Below are 19,274 nucleotides of genomic sequence, written 5' to 3' on the forward strand. Positions count from 1 at the left end.
TGGAACTGGAGTTACAACGTGTTACAGGGTTTTGTGGCTGTCAAGAGACACCATGATCACAGAAACACTTATAAAGGAAACTATTTAATTGGGGCTGTCTTACAAGTTCAGAGAAGCATGATGGTGTGCAGGCAGACATTGTGTTGGAGAGATAGCTGAGAGTCCTAAATCTGGATCCATAGGCAACAGGAAGAGACAATGAGCCAATAAGCCCAGCTTGAGCTTCAGAAACCTCCCACAAGGCCACACCACTCCCACAAGGCCTCACCACTCCCACAAGGCCTCACCACTCCCACAAGGCTACATCTCCAATAATGCCACTTCCTGTAAGTCCACAGGGACCATTTTCACTCAGACCACTACCCATGATTATTAGCTACCATGCGGGGGCTGCGAACTAAAACTGGGTTCCCTGCAAAAACAGCTGGTACTCTTAACCACTGAGCCATTTCTCTGGCCCCTCAAGTGTCTTTAATTAAGATCTTTCTCTGACCCGGAATACAATCTCATGAGCACCTGGTGTCCACAGTGAACTTAACAGCGGGAAGAGTTTGAGGTCTGTCAGGCAGGCATAAGGCTCCCTAGCCGGAGAGTGCCCATCCCACTAGGGGTTTTAGAGCATTCTAACTTTTGGAAACTTGGATCTCAGTTGAGGTAAAGGAGGTGAGGTAGTTTTCTTTTCCAGGTGTTTGTAATCAATAAACAAAAATTGGGGGTGTGCTCTGGAGAAAGTAACCAGAAGGCTTCTTGCTCCCTTCTCCACCTGCCATAGGGTAGATTTGATCAAACCCACTACCCTGCACTTTTGAAACAAATGATCCACTCCATTGGGTTATATGCCTAGCCCCAAGGGTGGGTTTTTATGAACCAAGAAGAAAACCTTTAGGAGGCATCAGATCTGCAGATTCACTGCTCTAGAACTTCTCAGCCTTTTCCACTATTAGAGATATATTTCTGTCTTTAAAAATCATCCAGCCATTCAACCTATGGCACCGGCTTTTCGTATTCCAGAGCGGTTAGTTATAAAGGCGCCCTAACAGACTTGAAGGTGATGATGTCTTGTATCAGTGTCATGAGGTCGGGCATCCCTGATGCGTCAGTGATTCTGAGACAGGGTAGAAGGACATAAACCTTCCTAGAGGGATCTTAAAAGCTCAGTTAAACAGCATAGGAACCTTTAAACTCTGCCCGGCCCTGTGGTAAATGTTAATTTTGTGTTCATTTTCGGGTGTATCGCTTCTTGATGTTTCCCTCCTTGAATAATGGAGCGTTTGGGGACAATTCACTCAGCTACTTGAGTGGCAACTATCAGATTGCTCAGCAGATCTGAGTGGCTGCCAGGTAATCAGCCCTCGGACAGATACCTGCATTGTAGCCAGGCATCCTGCTGCATATCTTCCCCACTTTGTAGGACACTCCCCTCCAGCTGCAAGCCCTAGCAACTGAAAGCACTTCCCTGATCCAAAAGACCTCCTCTCTGCAAACCATTCAGAACACTCTGTGCCAGCCATAAATGGGAAGGTGAAGCCATGCGTCCGGTAAGTGTTCCTTTAGCTATTTCTACTGAATACGAGAAGGGTGTGATTGGTAGAAACTGTGCTGAGGTTGGTCCAAAGACAATGCCTCATTTGCATATCATATCCATACCACAGTCCCTCCTAGATAGGTATTCAACAAGTGTGGCTCACTTCTCAAGCCAGCCAAGGCACACCCTGCCTGGGATGCCCTTTATCTTAGGTACAACATTAGGCCCCAGGAAGACTGGTCTTTAGTGGTCTTTTTTTACTGCCTACTTTTGGTCCATTTAAGTATGTGTGGTGTATTTGTATGCATGTGTGTGTATGTGTGTACTGTGTGTGTGTGTGTATGCGCGCACATGCACACACACACACACAGTACACACACACACACACACACACACACACACACATGCACACACACACATGCACACACACACATATGAATGAAGGCCAGAGGTTGATGTCTGGTGTATTTCTTTTGCTCACTCTCTACTTCATCGAACAAGACCATCTCTCATTGAACCTGGAGCTTGCTGACTTAGCTCATCTTGGTAATCAGATGGCTCTGGAAGGCCCCTTGTCCCCGTGTCTCCAAGAAGAAATTTCGAGGACCCTAGGAGAGCTGAATTCCAGACCTCATTTGAGCAGCAAAAGGTACATAAGCAGCAGAGCCATCTCTCCAGTCCCTTACCTATGATTTTCATTGTAAATATTGCATGCTGAGGGACAGTGGCCATGTGGCTATGGTGATGAGGGGACAGCTGAAAGGCTCCAGAGAACAGGTAGGGACAGAAGTATCAGGAGGTAGACACAATAGAGATAACATAGGACCAGGGAAATAGAAGTTTAAGCCAAGTCTGAAGGAAGTGGGCAGCGTTGGACAAGAGGTTGAAGGCTCAGTTTACAGAGAGAGTTTCTGTGAGCTGCCATGCCTTGAAGGAGTCCTAACACCCAAGGCTAAGGAGCTCCGTCACATGCTTAGAGACAACCATTTTGATAGCTCTTATGTGCTAGGCTGCTGACAGTCAGAACCCAGGGTGATAAATCTCTAACTTGGCACCTCCTTCTTCAGTTTGTAGCTGTGAGTGTCTGAATCTGACAGCCTCATCCACCCATCCCAAGCCCAGCTTAAGTCTCTTTGACACTCAAGAGCCCTGGACTATAGTTATTAAACGATATACTTATCCCCTGCTCCTAATTTACATTATTATAGGGCAAGGGAGGTCAAGCCTTCTCTTTGGGAGCAGTATTTTATTTTGTCATAGCATCTCCATTGGCAAAGACCCTTTGCAAATAAATGACCTGAAGAACTTCTGGTAATTGGTCTATGCTAGGAAGTGACAACTGTCTATGTTGCCTTCAACACCTGCACCCACAGAATTAGGTTGTGAAACCCCCAACTTTCCTTTTTTCTGGAACTGGTATTCACCATGATGCCTGTCTTAGTCAAGGTTTCTATTCCTGAACAAAAAAACATCATGATCAAGAAGCAAGTTGGCAATGAAAAGGTTCATTCAAATTAAATTTCCACATTGCTGCTCATCACCAAAGGAAGTCAGGACTGGGACACAAGGAGGTCAAGAAGCAGGAGCTCATGCAGAGGACATGGAGGGATGTTTCTTACTGGCTTTCTTCCCTGGCTTGCTCAGCTTGCTTTCTTATAGAACCCAGGACTACCAGCCTAGACTACAATGGGCCCTCCAACTCTCGATCACTAATTGAGAAAATGCCTTACAGGTGGATCTCATGGAGGTATTTCCTCAAGGGAGGCTCCTTTCTCTGTGGTAACTCCAACTTGTGTCAAATTGACACACAAAACCAGCCAGTACAATGTCTTACCCAGTAAATGTATGGTGGCCCCAAGCCCCAAGTCCTTTTGCTCATACTGCTAGGTATGGTAAGCAGTCAGCCTGTGGTTTTCAAGTTTGTATTGAGAATATGAAGGGAATGTGTTAAAAGAGCTTGATCCATGAACTATAATAAGTCATTTCCTTATAGCTGCGAAACTGAGCAACCCTCCTTCCGGTCAGGTAGTGTCTCACAAGTGGGCTCCAGTAAATATTAGACTGCAACATGACATCCTGTAAAAGTGCTCCCAGGTTTGGTCCATACAGCTTTCTTAACTCTGTCCTTGCTTCAAGGATCAAATACAGTGTTTCTCAGTAGCAGTGTTCATTATGAAGTCCTGTCCCACATACAATGTAACAAAGTTACAACAGGTTCATCATAGTTAGCTTCAGCTGTTAGCTTGACACAAACATAAACACAAGATACCTGGGAACAGGGAACCTTAAGTGACAAACTGCCCAGATCAGATTGGCCTGTGTGTATGTATTTGGGGCTTTCTTTTAGTTGGATTGAAGGGGAATGGTCCAGTCCGCTCTGGGTAGCTGGTCCTGGGATATTTAAGACAGCAGACTGAGCAAGTCATGTTTGAGCAAGCTAGTAAGTCGCACTTCTTTGTGGCCTCAGCATCAGCTCCTAACAGGAGCTGGAGTTTGAGCTTCTGCCCTGGCTTCCCTTCATGTTGAACTGAGGGATTCAACATCAGGGGCCGGTGTTCTCCACAACTCTGCTTATAAAAGGAAAGCAATTGTTTTTGTGAATGTACCTGAAAGTTTTCTGGCATTTGTCTGGAGGCTAATTAATGGTCTGTCCAGGGCAACACATCACTGTTCAATGTTCTGTTTATGTTACAATAGTAGCCAGTAATCAGAAAATAAAATATTTCTTCCTGATATAAGAGAAAATAAGAAGCACAAGAGACCCAAGAATGTTAATTAGAATTTTGTATACAAAGACTCACTTCAGGAGCTCTTGGGGAGAGAAAGGAAGAGGTATTCATATTAATATAAATAAATAATCCAGCAAAAAGGGGCTTCTCTTATTTATTATCTCTACTGTGATGCTGTGGATTTACGAGCTGTAATTAATTATAAGCCATGACAAATCGCCAAGGGAAAGCCAATGGTAGTGGCCCTGGTGGTTGACAAGCTACCGTGGTTTGAGCAGCCTGTCACCTCCAGGCTGGCTAATTTATTAGGCATCCAGTCTTACCCAATCGATCCTCCAAAGATAAATGACTATAAATACAGAATGACTTCAGGGAAATATAGCCCAGTGATGTGGAGAGCCACTAATAATCACAAATAGTGTGGATTTTGCAAGTTTGAGGTTCCACATGCCTGTCTCTTCCACTGAACTATAGCACAGATGGGATAAACCTGAGCCTGGCTGTCCCCCTAAAGTCAAACACAAAAATTATATACCACGATGACTTAAAATAATTCTTTTAATTGAATAATGCAAGAATTGCATTCTAATAAAGCACGGGAGAGTGATGTCTCTAAACCTTTTGCAGAGAAAGAAAAAGTCTATACAATTGTTTGTCCTAGGAATTTCTACAATGAGGGGGAAATCAGGCAGTCATGTTTTGGAGATAAAGGACCACAGTTTCCAGAGGGTTCACGTTCACAGTGGACTCTGGGGAACCTCTTAGGAAGTCTCTAATTCACCTCTTCCCCCTCCAATTTTGAAGCAGAGAACAAAAGTCTACCTGAAAAGGTGTTATCCCCATCTTAAAGCTCAGAGTGGCTTTTGACAAAGTCTCTCATTTGTCATCATTTTTACCAAGGGGTGATAAGGGAAGTGTTTGGTTTGCCCACCCTCCTGAGTCTACCCAGACTCCAGGGAGTTCCCTCAATTAATCCCCAAACTACACATTCATTTGTTTCCTGTGAGGTTTTGGGTTCAAGGAACCCATTCCAAATCCTACTCCCCAGAGTCTGGTTATTTATACTGAGACTGTTTATATAACAGCTAAAATGTCGAATAAACTTTGTTGACAGACCCTGCCACATTCAAAAAAGAATCGGCTTCAATCCTGTTGCCAGTTGACTCGCTGGAGAGCAACAGTGTAGATAGTGTAGTCTCGATACTATTTGGATCATAGGGCGAAGCACCGTAAAGTTTTCCGCTTGGGGTGTCATTAGTTACATTTTAACTTCAATTCAGCCTAGGGCCTCAGACATTCCCTGTGTGCATTTCATCATAGTTTCGGATATTTACACAATTGGATTGGTCTTCTCAATTGAGCACCACAGATTTTGCATTCTTAACTCAGTCTCCTACAAGAGGCAGTTCAGTTCCGGGTGATGGGTAAAGGAGGAGAATCCACAGCATGAATGTCTGCGCGCGCCTTTCCCCCACTTTGCTTGTTCTGTGGTCCTGAGTCACGTGCTCTGGACCTCTGGGCCTCTTGACCTTCCTTTGCCAAGTATAGTAATAACAGTGCCAGCCGGTTTGAGGGAAAGCTCTGTAAACTGATATTCAGAGAGCGCACCTGTCTTCATGGGAATTGCTCTGAAGTCCAGCTATTACTAGGCTATTATCCTCTTCATTAAATTACTGTCAGTGGGTCTGTAGTGGGTTGGCCTAATGCCGCTTGTATTTTAATGCTAACTGGGGCCCACAAACTGGCTGCCCCAGAGACAGAAAGTTCGCACATGGATGCTAGCTAAGTGACCTGGCCCCCAGTTAATTATGATTGGCTAAAAAGATGCCAACAGCCAATAGCTGGGCAGAAGAGGTGGGATTTAGGTTTTCTGGGGGTGGGATCAGAGGAGATTGAGGAGGAGAAGAACATGCAAGAGGGAGAAATGAAGTCAGTCGCCATGGGTTAGGAGTCAAGAAAGCATGACCCCAAGGGCTGACCAGTTGGAGTTAAGAGCAGCCCCGATGCAACATAGTAAATAATGAGTAGTAACTTGGGATTATCGATAGGAAAGTAGATTCGAACAGCATGGAGGGTAAGCAGCTGCCCAGATATTGTGCTGTTTAGGGCTTATTGTAAATATTAAGGCTGTTGAGTGTCTTTCGTCCAGGACCTCAATAACCAAAGGTGGGCCAGAAGCCCTGGGCCAGAATTTTTAAATATTTTTAAATATTAAAATGTTTCTACAACAGAGTCCAGCAAGATAGCTCAGCTTGTAAAGTTGCTTGTCATCAAACTTTACAACCTGAGTTTGGCTCCTGGGACCCCCGCCTGGTGGAAGGAGAGAGCTGAGTCCTAAGAGTTGTCATCTGATGTCTGTGTGACATAACTTGTTCCTTACATGGTGTCAGTGATTCCCTGTTGGCCCATCCTCATGTTGATTTTTGCAGTGGAATTCAGGGAGAAGTACAGAGTGTGTTCATTTGCTATTGTTATGGTAACAGATCTCCATAAAGGTTAAGGGTTAAGGTAGCTTAAGCCAAACATGGATTTGTAACTCTTGAAACATGGATTTCAAGGCTCTGAAGGTCAGAGGTCCTGAGGGCAGGGTGAAGGCTGAGATATTGCCTTCTAGGAGCTTAATGGCAGAACTTACTCCCTTGACTCTTCCAGACTGAGACAAGGAAGTGGTTCCTTGCACAACTAGAGAAGTGGTCCGACCTCTGATTTTGCACTTCTAGTCACCCCTGACATCCTCCTGGCTCTCTCTCATCCTAAGCTAATGATTGTTATGGTCCCACACTGTCACTCCAGGGGGTCTCCTCTTCAAAATGCCCTTGGGTTAAGGACATCTATGAAGCCCAATCCTCCATGCAGAACGATGTCATCACATGTTTTGAAGTTAGGTTTTGGATATCTTTAGGGCATATACCATTCCAGGCCCTTTTCTCTCAAACCTACCCCCTCCTTCCAACTTCAAGTGAGCAACAGTGACTTCTCCCAATACATCTTTAATTATAGAAAACAGCTCCAATTCTGATAAATCCCCCAAGTCATGGCAGCCTTGATTGGCATTTTTTTTAAAACTTGCCTATTAAGCAAATGCACATTTAAAAAAAGGGGGGGGGGAATTAAACAGATGTCTCTCATTAGCAAAATAAGGGATTTTATTTTTCTTCAACTTTTTTCCTCCCTCAGTGCTCATCCATAAATGAGATAAAAATGCAGGCTTGAGCTAAATAATGAGTGCTTTAAGTTTCCAGGCATGGTTAAGTGTGGAGTTGAGATAAAGGACACAGCACTGTGACTAGACTCAAGGAGAGAACACAGCTGTCATTCTTTCTTCTTTTTCTTTTTCTTTTTCTTTTTCGGAGCCGGGGACCGAACCCAGGGCCTTGTGCTCGCTAGGCAAGCGCTCTACCGCTGAGCTAAATCCCCAACCCCCACAGCTGTCATTCTTCACTTGTTCTGGGATCCTGTGACCTTCCAGCACCTTGTGCTAATGACAGGACTTTCCCAAGGAAGACAAGAGTGATCTGACGAGGCACAGATGTGGCCTTGATTTCATCTCCTCGTGGTATCTACACCTGACTTTCCAGTCTTGGGAAAACATGCAGTGACCCCTCTTGTCTTGCTGGTTGAAGACTCTCTAGGTCTTTACAGAGAGTTTGGTAATGTGATGGGAAGTGGTGAGAGGCATGCTGGGGAATTTTCTTGGGCTCATCCTTTTATTTGCATTCGAGATACATTCTGAAACAAATATGAGTTTTCCCATTCCTGGGTCCCCAGAGGTCATCCCCATGAATTCTTCAGTCATCTCCCTCCCACTGCCCAGCTACGACCACATCCTCAGTCACTCCCAGAAAAACATCCTCTTTGTGTTTTTCAGCAGATGTCACGGACGTAACTTTCTCTAGGAAACTCAAATCATAAACTGACTACTCAGAAATCTCTCCCTAATCCAAGCTTATACAGGCTTTTGCCTGTAGTGACCACAATAACACAGGATCTAACAGGAAAATAGACTGCTTCAGAGTGTGGTGGGATGTGGGTGGCATTTTAACCAATAGCATGGTGGCCAGCTGGCGATGGAGTCCCTGTGAAGGAGGCTGGATGTCGCTGGGCAATACTCAATGGTGCAAAATAAAGCTCTTCCTCTGGTGGAGGATTGATTCTGAGGGGTGCCACCAAACCTCCCCACTTTCTCTCAGCTTTGAGGGATAAATTGTCCCTGAGTGGGTGATATTACTGGTATTGTGAGGAGTCCTTCACCAAAGAGACAGAGGCAGCATCCATACCTCCTCCTTAGGGCCCAACTGAAGCTCAAAGTAGAGTTCAACCAAAATGCACCACAGAGAACCAGTGAGTTTACTGGGTTTGCTTAGGGAGCCTGGGTAACAAGGTATGGACAGAGCATGGTGTTCCCCAAGGCAACTGCACGGTGAAGTCTTTTCCCAGCATGGATATCCATAGCCACATAGAGTCCCCAGTTAACCTTCCCTAGCCTGTATGCTCAAGAACCCAAAGTTATATGCCCTTATGGCAGAAGCACATGCACGCAGGTGGGAGGAGAGCTGAAACCTCAAGTGAGGGTCCAGTGACCCTTCCCATCCTCCCTTCTGTAAGGGGACAGAAACAGTTCAGAGGTCACATCATCCTGACATCTTGCAAGCTGTTCCAGCAGATCTGACGAAGATGGTGGCTGTTTGGCTTAGAGAACCTCGTTCCACAACTGTTTAAGAGGACAGCTGCACACTTGCTCTGTGTCAAAGCCAGAGTACAGAGCATGAGAGGAGGCAGGTGAGGATACCCACTCTCCCAGGACTTGTGTGGCAGTCAGACAGGACAGTAACAGAAATGTTGCTGGGTAGAGAAATGAGAAAAAGGAGCAGTGGGTGAAGGGGTGAGGCTTGAATAGAAACAGTTGGGAATTCACCACCTGAGACTGTGAATCCATCCATGGGCACAGGTTCATTTGACAACCAGACAAGTTGTATAAAAACAGCTTAGGTGCCCTTCATCCACACCAGGGACCATCTTCAGTTTCTCTTGTGGTTCTTCACTTTATAGATGAAGACAGCAAAGGACAGATGCTTAGTACCTTGCTTGAGATCCTGGAATAATCAATCATCAGATGCCAATGTCACAGCACACCCCAAAGCCAGGGTTTCTCTGTCTTCTACATCACGCACAGACACTCCATTCACAGTGTAGGGGTAGAAGGGGCCCAGGGCTTCATCTATATTAGTCACCTTGCCTGGTTCTGCAACTGTGTAGCAGGCTCAAGAGTCTTGCTGGGGACCCATCTAGCATCGCCCTCTGCTTCTTTGATAATATATTAGGGTTATATATAATTTAATAGCAACACTGCCTCTCCATGTGCTTGTGAAGTTAAAATGGGCTACTGAATTCTAGACTCTACGGCGTGTAGAAAGAAACCCTTGTGATTCTTGTTAATACCAGCACTGTGATTAATGTTTATTAAACTGAAAGTATGATGTAAGAAAATTATGGACACAACCTCATGAAAGTGGTGAGAGACATTGATGTTCTACTGTGCCCATTGGCTTCCTATATTCTCTGCATACACACATCTCTTGGCAGTAAAGGAATGAACAGATGACACTGCATCCCAACTGGCAAATAAGGACAATGGATGTGTAGAGTGTGAGAGATAGAGGGGAGCCTGTGCCTGGGGAGCAGAAGCAATTGGCCCTTTGTTAAAAGCACCATTCAGGGCCCAGTAAGATGGCTCAGTGAGTAAAGGTGTTTGTAGCACAGTCCTGGGGAGCTGGGTTTAATTTCCAGAACCTGTATGAATGTTGAAAGACAGAACAGAATCCACAAGGTTGTTCTCTGACGTCTACATGTACCCTGTAGCTCAAATACCAACTCCTCCCTCTCCCTCCCCCTCTCCCTCCCCCACTCCTCTCTCATACACACACACACACACACACACACACACACACACACACAGGCATGCATGCACATATGCACACATTTATACATGTAGACTAAAAACTTTAAAAAAATAGTACAGTTCATGTGCCTTTCTTATTATTTTGCTATTTATTGAGGCTTCATTCACTGCCGGATTGGGAGGGACCCAAGATCTCAGCTATGTTAGGCAAGTGCAATTTGCTCCTAGTTATATCCCTGTCCTTTATTATGTATTTTAATTTACAAGTCTCTCTCTGAATTCTCTGTAACACCTAGATTCACAGTCTGAGACTTGCTTCCATAATGTCCATGTGGTTTCCTCCTCATTTCTCTCTTAGGTAAAATATTGAGTTAAATTCAATCCATAGTTATACAATCAAGCTGAAGCCCATCACATTGAGAGAATGTGGTCAGACAGATGTGAGGCAGCTCTCTGTCCCGCATGCCCACATTTAATGCTACGGTGAATGTGGAGAGAGGCATTACCAGAAGCATTTGTAATTCTCAACAAATGCCCCCTAGGAACACGTATGGATTCACTAACTAGCTTTCCAAGCACACACAATAAGTGCTCAAATTTTTATCTCCAGTTATAAATTAACTCGGGGAATTTGGAAATATCCCACAGTATCCGAGAGTTGCAGAGATCTACAAATTTCAATCTGTCAATATTCACAGATAATTCTGAGACGTTTAAAATGCACAGATGGGGGAATTTGGGACATCTGGCTTACCTCTGTCTAACTCATCTTTGGCACGTGCCTCCTGTTTGCTGGGGGAAGCCACGGCGTTTTCACGTGGGGAGTGTGTCTCCCTGCTTGAGTCAAACTCATTTAACTCAATCAATGGAGTTATTGTTCTGGGGCTGAAATTCCTCCACCTCATACCCCACTCTGGTTTCTCATACCATACAAGCGTGATATTAGTTCCCAGCTTCAAGCGGAAGAATCCTCCCAGCACTATAAAGAAATGGAAGTGATAAGAGGAAGTCTCCACAGTTCTCCCCTGACATCCCATCTCATTCCACCCATCATGCCTAAGCAGAATAAACACCACAGGCTGCGTACAGGTCCGTAATGAACACGGTACACATTGTGTGCCTCCACCCCAGGCATTCTCATTCAGCACCAGTGGTATGTTGATTCCTGGAGTCCTTGTGTTATGGTTCAACTAAAGTAGAAATGCTGGGGGAAATTAACACATTTAGGGCACCATCTCCATATATAGACAAGAATCATAGGTTCTGTTCATCTTCCCCTTTTCAACTTAACCAGAAAACGAATTCATAGTTTAGTGCAGGGGTCATTAGTGTGAAAGTGTAAAACATTCAAACTCTAAGCCATGGCTTAGAAGAGGGTTCCGTGGCATGTACAGGTATCTGTTATTGCTTTTCTTCCTGAAGGTAGAGGCGTGTCAAATACTGGAGCAAGTTGACACAGACTCAGGAGTCAGGGCACTTAATCTTCGTTGACATTAGGTCAACCTGTAACATGGCCGCCTCAGCAAAGAAATGGAATCTGCAATAGAAAAAAAAATCTACAAATGTTAGGTCTTCAAATCCTACCACCCTGACCATTAAACACGAAAGCTATTTCTGACCGCTGTGCTCTGTTTATTATCTTGGTGATGAAGTCAGAGAGACCAATGACACAAGAATATAACCCCAGAGAAGGAAGAAATAAGGAGGGGAGAATGATAATGTCTTTGTCTTCTCTCAAACATCTATTTGAGATCACGTAGGAATGGCACTTTAACTCTTCTAAGTAGGCGTTCTGAACCATGGCCATTATGTAAAAAAGAGTCATGTAATTTTGCCAAGGAAGCAAAATCTACTGAAGACTTTACCTGGAAGCAGGAGGTACTGTGACCATCACCACTACCACCCCCCCTCATTATCCTCCCTGTCACTACCATCAACAGCATCAGCGATACCAGCCTCACATTCACCCCAATCTTCACCATCATGGTGACCATCACCATCATCCTAGTCATCACCACAATCACTATCAGTATGTATGATCACTATGACAACATTACTACTTCATCACTATCACTACCATTAATAGCATCAATAACATCACCATGAAAATCAACATCACCCAAATTATCATTGTCATCGTCGTCGTCGTCATCATCATCATCATCATAATGTAAACACCTCAGGCTCTTATGTTTGCACAGTAAGAATTTTACTGGTCAAGCCAATTCTCAGACCCTTGTAGTGTGTACTTACAAAGAGGTATGTGCTGGACATTGAGAGAGGAAACACTTCTTTCCCTAAAGACAATAAACTTGTTTTTAAAGATTTATTCATTTATTATATATAAGTACACTGTAGCTGTCTTCAGACACACCAGAAGAGGGCATCGGATCTCTTTACAGATGGTTGTGAGCCACCATGTGGTTGCTGGGAATTGAACTCAGGACCTCTGGAAGAGCATTCGGTGCTCTTAACCGCTGAGCCATCTCCCCAGCCCTAAAGACAGTAAACTTATCATGAAGTCCTGCCTTTAATAGTTGTGTAATTATTTCCCAGAATGCCATCTCCGAATCCACTCAGGGAGCATGTCTGAATATAGCAAGGTGTGAAGGGCAGGATTCAGTCAGTAGCTACTCCGAAGACTGGTATGTGGCTGTTGATTGGACTCCCTGCTTCAACAATAAATAAATGGCAGCTCTCAACTTGCTCCACTTCCTGTAGGATAAGTGGATCCTCATCAGGTCCTGATTTGCTAGATTAGCGCCACCGGGTCTTCTTGTAAACTCTTCCCATAAATCCCTTCCAATAAGAGGAAATTGGTAACTTTTCGAAGACGGTGTGAACTGAAAGTCACTGTCCTTAGAGGCTATGCGAGGGGAGGGGCAGACGCTCTGGCTTCACAGGCTTAATTCACAAGCCCACGGAAGTCAGTAAGATTTCCCAGGAGCCCCAGTTCCCAGTGCCTCCTAATGAAGATATGGCTCAGTCTCCACCCAAGCCTACTTCCGGAGCTGTCTCCAGTGTTCTAGTTACAGTATTAAACCCTTTAAACTTTTCTCCAAAACGTTCTAGTTTTTGATGACTTCACACATCAGTTTGTTTGGATGAAATCTACTGTCCCTCTCCCTCCTTTTGACTCTTTCCACTACCCCACGCCTCTTCTCCAGCTCAGCTCTACGAGCCTTTTGTGTGTGTGTGTGTGTGTGTGTGTGTGTGTGACAAAACCTGGGCTTGCTGTGTAATCAAGAATGCCCTTTAACTTTGCTCTTCTTGCCTCCACCTCCTAAGTGTTGTGACTGAAGTGTGCTTCATCACACCCAGCTTTTAAATCCTTTAAATATCCACTGCCTGTCACAATTATAAACTTTCTTTTGGCTTTGGTTGTATAGCACATTTCTTCAGTTCATTCTTGTTCTTATTCAAATAATCCAGCCCGCACAAGGCTACTCTGACTGTCTTTTTGGAATTTAAATATTAGCAGGGATTAGTGCCAATTAACAAGAGGACTGCAGGATCAATAGATTAAACACTGAGAATACCCATGTCTTAAGTAGTCATCAACAGAGATTTGATTGCAAAAGTGTTCAGATGCGAGACACAGACAATTTATCCAATAGGCCTTTAAAAGAAAGAATGTGGTTTTGCTTAATTAACGTCTGGGAATGAAACTCAATAAGTGAAATGGTTACTTAGTAAGCATGAGGTCCTGTGTTTTATCACCAGGGCCACAGAAACTGGGTATGGTGGTGCAAGCCTCTAATTTCATTACTTGGTAAGTGGAGGCAGGGGGATGAGAAGACCACGGTCATCCCTTCCTTGGCTTTGAGTTTGAAGTCAGCCTGGAAATACAAGACTTTGCCTACAAAGAAAGGAAGGAGGAGGGGGCATCTGGGACTACACTGACTTGGTTCAGGTATCAACAGCGTGGACAGCTGCCACCTTTCTGTTCTGTTTCAAAATAACCTCTAAGAAAGGAAGCCGGGGCTAAATAAGGGCTTTCTTGTATGGAAAATACCAAAGGGAAGATCTCTCAGAATCACCCAAAGGATCCCACGTGTATTAGTTAGTTTCCTGCTGATGTGATGAAATAAATACCATGACCAAAAGAAACGTAGAGAAGAAAAGATTCAATTTTTTCTTGCGTGTCAGGAGTAGAGCCCAATGAAGCAGGTTGCCCATGGCGACCCTCTGGGGAAAGTACAGAGGCAGGAATGGAAGGCTGGCTGATTACCTTTTAATTTGTACACAGGAAGCAGAGAATGAGCAGGAACTAGGGCGAGGCTATAACCTCTCAAAGCCCACCCCCACCAGTGACGGACTTTCCCCATCAAAAGGTTCCACAACTTCCTGAATAGCGCCATCTACTGCAGACCAAGTGTTCCAACGCCCGAGCCAGGGGGCGATGATTCTCATTAAAACACCACCTTACCCAACAAGTTTGACACGGGCTGAATCACATGTTCTAACACTAGACTCGCAAGCAAAGGGGGATTTTCTCATTTGGCCTGACAGTGAAGGAAGGCCTGTGTTATCCATTACTGTAGCCTTCCAATCTGACCCATCATAACCAAGGGGTTGATGACTGAAGAGCACAAAACTATCTATAGGTGGCAAGAACGCTGAGCGTGATGGTCACTAAATCACATGGTAACAATGTTATTACCGTTCGTCCACTTCCCTTTTGTTTGTTTGTTTGTTTGTTTGGTTGGTTGGTTGTTGTCGGTTATTTTTTTATTATTTTTCTTGCTACATCAGAAATTGTCTGATTGATACATTTGTATCTACAAGCCTCTTGATACGCTGGGACCTCCCTTTGAGAGAGTCTAACAGAGGTCAGGCTCAAAGCTGAAGCAGGCAGCCACAGCTAGGTAATACTATTTTGTGCTTACATATCATAATTATTTCCACAATAATCTCATTTTGGCAAGGCGTGGTAGCATCTCGGACATAGCATTACCGTAGTTTCAAATCTTTTTCAAATAAAAATTAGTAAAAACACAGACCTTTTCTTTCATTTATTTATTTATTCATTCATTCATTCATTTGAGACAGGGTTTCTTTGTGTAGCCTCGACTGTTCTGGAACTAGATACTTAGACCAGGCTGGCCTTGAACTTCCATGCCTCTGCCTCCTGAGTGTTGAGATTAAAGGAACGTGCCACCACAGACCATCTCAGATCTTTAAAGTAAATGATTAGTTCATGTTACAGTTATTGTGGCATGGACAGAGAAGTTATAAATACGCTCAAATAAAGGTAGAAAGTAGGAAAATGGCACACAATGATTAGGAGAAGAGGGGACAGAAGAGACGGCATTCTACAGTATAGAAGGACCAAGGGAAACCAAGAGATGCCTAAGATTGACTTCTAAACATGCTGTATAAAACTGGCACTGCAGCTAGAGAGGTGGCTCAGTGGTTAAGAGTTCTGGCTGCTCTTGCACAGGACCTGGGTTCCATTCCCAGCATGCATTTGGCAGTTCACTATCATCCGTTAACTCCATTTCGAGGGTTATCAGGCACCTTCTTCTAGCCTCCACAGGCATTGCACAGACATGGTGCACAGATGAAGAGGCAAATGTTCATACCCGTAAAACGAAAATAAACGTTTAAAATAAATAAATAAAATAAAATAAACGATGATCACTTACCTATCCAGGTCTTTCTTCCTTTAAGCAACTTGATACACTAATAAAACTCCTAAAACACATGCTGTGATTTTAACCATCGAAATGTCCAGTTGTGGGCCCGGAAAGATAGTTAATTCATTAAATATACATACTGCCCTTGCCTGAACTGGGCCTGAGTTCAGGTCCCAGCACCCACAGTTCACAACAGACTGTAGTTCTAGCACAACAGCATCCAACTCCTTCTTCTAGGCTCCTTGGATGCCCGCACTCACACATGCATAAGTTCATACACATAGTTAAGAAAAATTATGTCTTAAAAAATTCTTGAGTTCAAGTGTGATGGCATACCCCTTTGAGGTATAGGCAGGAAATATGTCTACAATTTTGAGACCAGCATGATCTACATATCAAGTTTCAAGCCAGGCAATGCTGCACAGTGAGATCCTGTCTCAAATGTGTATGTGTATGTGTATATGTATGTGTATGTGTATATGTATGTGTGAATGTGTTTATATGTAACGTATGCATGTAATGTATCTGTATGTATATAATCATCTGATCCAACAATGGATTTTTTTTAGTTAACTGCTGTCTGTCACGGTTCTTTTATTTCTGAAAACAGCCTCATATATACTACAACTTATATGAATCACCCATTGATTTCATATTTAGAGTGAAAACGAAGGAAGAATTCATGGGCTGAGTGTGTGTGTGTGTGTGTGTGTGTGTGTGTGTGTGTGTGTATGATATGCTCCAACATGCAAACACACACACACACACACACACACACACACACACACACACACACGGGTGATGGGGACGGGAGTTATTAGAACCTTAATACTTTCAACTAAAAGTTAGTTTTAAGATCAATGGTATAAACCATTGACGTTTTTCTGCCCAGAACATCATTTTGCTTCACCTTGTAAAATTAAAATAGACTCCAACCTAAGGCATAAAGTTTGACTTTGGGAAATGCTTGTGTGAGCGGCATTCTTCCCTGGAGATGTGTGACAGACTTCAGGGGCTGTCAAGATAAAGTCTCTTTGGGGGAATAATATTTCTTTTAACACCAACCACCTTTACTGATTCTCTTTCTAGTCAAAGGCCTGTGTCTTTAAAAGTCATCAGGACCCAGGGAGAAATGGACATTGGTTCGTTCTAGTTAAAATGCTTTATAAAATGAATGGAAGAAGGGGAGGAGTCTGGGCTGGCTCGCACAGCCAGAGGCAGTCTGTACGACTGTATTTCCCAGTTCTGTGCAATTTGTTCAGTCTTTCTTGAGATAAACTTGGCTTCTAGGCCTTCGAGCATCAAATCTATTAACCTCCCAAGCAGGAAGAAGGCAATGAAGGAAAAAGAAAACTTACTTAGATGCTTACTCATTCTTGCCTGGCTAGGAAACTTTTCTACAGTTGCTTATTTTGACTTCTCCATTTTTTTCCTTTGTTTATTTTTGTTCCGTTGTTTATTTTCCCCCAGAGAAGCCAGCTCCTATTTCTTCTTTTGCCTCATTGGCCACCACCGAGTCACGTGCCTCGCTCTCACCCAGTCACAGTCAGTGAAGAATTGAATCTTATTTCTGGGTCCAACCAGTGAGGCTTCACGCTTTGGAAGCACGGTGGATAGCCAGGCAATGATCACTCATATTTTATGTTCCACTACATTAAAAAGGAAAAGGGAAAAGGGCCATGAAAAGGAGATGCGGCCATTGCAGGAAGCAGTTCCCAGTGACACGACGCTTTGGATGACATCGTTGAATACTGACTCTTGACCCAAAGCATTCCATGACTAACTTATTTTTTTTTATTTATTACATTTTGTTTTTTAAGTTAGCATACAATGTAACCAGTTTCTTTATGACATTTTTATATGCATTTTTAATGGTTTCTGCCTTCTCTCGTCTCTCTATTCACACCCCCAGTTTACCAGCCTACCCCTCTCCCTTTCAAATCACATTTGTTCTGTTACCCTCTTCGCCTCCTCCCGCAAAGCTCCTCTTTCCCCTTCTCATGGTCCTGTTGTTTTCATGAAGTACACTGACAGCCCCTCCCCCTACATAGAAATCTAAAGACTAGAGTTCCCCATTGGGGAAAAACATGCAGTTTTTCGTTTCTGAGCCTGGGTTGCCTTTCTTAAAATATTTTCCAGTCTCATCCATTTCCCTGTAAATCTCATAATTTCATTTGAGAATGTAATGGCTGGGTATAATTACCCCATCGTCATTATGCTTTCGTCTGTTGATGGACGTCTAGACTGACTCCATCTCATTGCTGGTAGGGATAGAGTCGCAGTGAGTGTAAACGTGTAGGGATCTGAGTGGCTGATTTCTGCTAGAAGCCTAGGACCTGATAGAGTAGAGAGAATCCCTTACAGTTTGTTCTTCTTACAGTTTCTCCAGCCCCCACTAGAACGCCACTCCATCCGGGCCAGACGCAGAAGGGCCTCTCACCTGGACGCTGGCTCTGGTGGTTCCTTTGTAAGTGGAACAGGTTACACTGTTCTGACGGTGACATTGGTAGAAGAGACTGTTAGAAAATGCCTGCACTGTTTTTACTCTTCTCATTAGGGAATCTGAGGGATGATGACAGAGGCTCAGAATCTGTATCTTTGTAAACATAGATGAGCGTTTGGGGAGGCGAATTGATTGATTGCTGATTATACAGAATTAACGAAGGTGAAATTCGGTACATGATCACGCACAGGGGGCAAACATCTGTAGAGTCGCCATGCAGTTTTCCTAGACATCCTAAGTGTATAGCAATGAAAACCTAGCCCCTGTCTCAGAGTTTTAGCAACGAATTTGCCTCAATTCCTGTTTTCATCAGTGCTAATTGTACGGCTACAGGGCAACACAAGCTGCCCCTAGTAAAGTTAAGTACGTGTGCTTAACTCATTATTCAAGTAACACTCTTATCAGTGTTGATTTATGTCACACACAATGAACCCAACCACATACACAGACGTCTCTACAGCCTTTATTCGATGCTTCAGAGCTCTGTTCTAGACATGTGAGGCAGGAAGCTTCAATAAAGAAAGATTGATAAATGTAGCGAAAACTGTGGGGATCTGGAATTGAGTTATGGTGTGTGTGTACGGGGAGTGAGATCTGGCTTATTTCTTTCTATTCCCACTGAAGAGCAAGTCTCTCTAATGTCACAGCATTTTAGAATAGCTCATAAGGACAAAAAATATATATAAAAATTCTTTTGTTTTGGCAGCTTGGTGAGTGGCCTTGTTAAAAGAGAGAAAGAAAATCCCCAAACTCCTCCAGGAAGCGGAAAGTGTGAGAATGATTTTTTAGTTCTAATATATCAATTTTTCTCACAAGAAAACAAAAAATATAAAAAAGCAAAAATGAGCTGAAACCAAACTCCCTCGATATTTCCCATAATTTTACTGAGCTTCTAAAAAAAAATGAAAGAGAGAGACTTTATTAAGACCATGGCAGACGGACAAAGTATAATTTAGGGAGATTAAATGAGCTGGATATG

General features: G+C 43.6%; 1 long non-coding RNA gene across 1 annotated transcript in view; it reads left to right on the forward strand.

Moving 5' to 3' along the window:
- Nucleotides 1-15,147, forward strand: part of LOC134481181 (uncharacterized) — a 30,859-nt gene extending 15,712 nt beyond the window's left edge. The window contains exon 3 of the long non-coding RNA XR_010056510.1: nucleotides 1,412-15,147. This is a non-coding gene — a long non-coding RNA (uncharacterized LOC134481181). The remainder of the gene's footprint in view (nucleotides 1-1,411) is intronic.
- Nucleotides 15,148-19,274: the final 4,127 nt, after the last annotated feature.

Source organism: Rattus norvegicus, chromosome 12, assembly GCF_036323735.1.
Source record: "Rattus norvegicus strain BN/NHsdMcwi chromosome 12, GRCr8, whole genome shotgun sequence".
Lineage (NCBI taxonomy): Eukaryota > Metazoa > Chordata > Mammalia > Rodentia > Muridae > Rattus > Rattus norvegicus.